Here is a 1,713-nt window from a genome sequence, read left to right as displayed (position 1 = left end):
GTGTGTGTGTGTGTGTGTGTGTGTGTGTGTCCTCAACATTCTGGGTCTCCAGTTGTGCGGGTAACATGATGCTTCAACCCCGGGCCAGTTGCCACAGATGGTAAGACCACAGCAGCTACAGTGCGAGGAGGGGAGCGAGGAGGAAATGCCGTTATCAGCAGCTGGCTCAGGCAGAGCCGTCGGTAAGACGAGCGCAGCAACAGGAACGCGTGGGCGTTCATTCAGGCCCGATGGAGACCTGTGACGCTGGAGAGTGTGTGAGGAAGCGGGCGTACATGTATGCTGAGTCTGGGTGCAGCACGTCGCCATCTGCTCGCTGTGTGTGTGTGTGAGTGTGTGTGTGAGTGTGTGGCCTTTAATGCAGTGGTGGCCCACACATGTGGTGCTCGTAGCCCACAGCATTTACTTTGACCTTCATGTTGTTTGTGTGTGCAGCCTTCTGAGCGGACGCTGAGAAACTGCAACTTGTTGCCGTGTTGTTTTAGTCCTGATTACGCCGCAGTTAGAGTCTAAATGTTACAGCAATTTGCAAACACGTCAGATAAGGAAAAAAAGAAAAGAAAAACTACTCAAAGAAACTTGTGTTACGTCGACATGTTGAAGCAGCCGCTGTGTTCTTTAACTTTAGCACTTATTCTTTTTTTTTTTTTTTCTTTCCTTACAGACGATGATTGATGGGATTTGCAGACCATCAGCTGGGAACATCAGGAGTAGAGAAAGCTGCAGGTGGAGTCACTGGGACTGTGAACGTTGATGCCTTGCAGTCTCTCAGGGATTCAGACCCAGATGAAGCTCTGACAGTTGGGAGGATGCAGCATGAGAACTTGTGTACCAGTAAAACTAAAACAAGAACCTGTTTCCCGTCAAATGTACATTATTACCCCTCCCATTTTTTTTTTTTTTTTAATGTGGCCTTGCGGTGAGTTATGTTCACGTCAGTCACACATCTTCCTGGGAGAGTTGTAACATATTCTACAGACTTTTAAAATCAAAAGCGAAACTTTTAAAACTCATAAACATCTATTTACAGTCTGGAGGTGAAACTCTTCGATCGCCCGTTTTTCCAAATGCACTCTTTCTCTGAGCGCTCTTTTGTCCTCCTGTAGAAATCTTTCCATATTTATATCCCAATCTAAAAAAAAAAAAAAGGCAGCAGCCAAGGGCGACATTCCCTTTCTCCCATCATGCCATCCCACCCTTTCCTAAAAACAGTTATTGTTAACAGATGACATCACTGCAGCCTGGCAATAAAAGCAGCGAAAGTCTATTTTAATCAGCGTTTAGCGACTGAATTCAGCCGTACCTCGGAATACTACAACTTTAAGAGACTGGAGCTACTGTTAGGGAAAAGCTCTCTTACATAACACACACTCTGCCCCCCCCCACCCCTTTCCTTTGCACATGTTTCAGAGTGTGACATGAGTTGAACAGTGAAAAAAGAGGGGGGGGGGGGGCAGAGGACCCTCGGTACGATTAGAGCTGAAGGAAGGAGTGTGTGTGTGTGTGTGTGTGTGTGTGCTGTCCAATCCACAGTACATGACTCCTCATCTATCTCTGACCCCCGGACCACCACCCCACCAGACAGCCAGACAGCCAAGGACAATGCTAGTGCTAAACCAAAAATAGTTCCTGTGCTGTTGTCAGGCTTCCTGCCTGGTCCGTCACTACAATACTGCTGCGTCCCCGTCCCAACAGGGGGTTTCTAAATCCAAA

The 1,713-nt window shown here is 47.4% G+C and overlaps 1 long non-coding RNA gene across 1 annotated transcript in view; it reads right to left on the bottom strand.

The window, feature by feature from the left end:
- LOC112487086 (uncharacterized) overlaps positions 1-1,713 on the bottom strand; it is a 116,801-nt gene that overhangs the window by 52,384 nt on the left and 62,704 nt on the right. The gene's annotated exons all lie outside the window — the stretch shown is intronic.

Source organism: Cynoglossus semilaevis, chromosome 6 (assembly GCF_000523025.1).
Source record: "Cynoglossus semilaevis isolate Cse_v1.0 chromosome 6, Cse_v1.0, whole genome shotgun sequence".
In the NCBI taxonomy this organism is placed as follows: domain Eukaryota; kingdom Metazoa; phylum Chordata; class Actinopteri; order Pleuronectiformes; family Cynoglossidae; genus Cynoglossus; species Cynoglossus semilaevis.
This window is presented reverse-complemented; position numbering and strand designations above follow the sequence as displayed.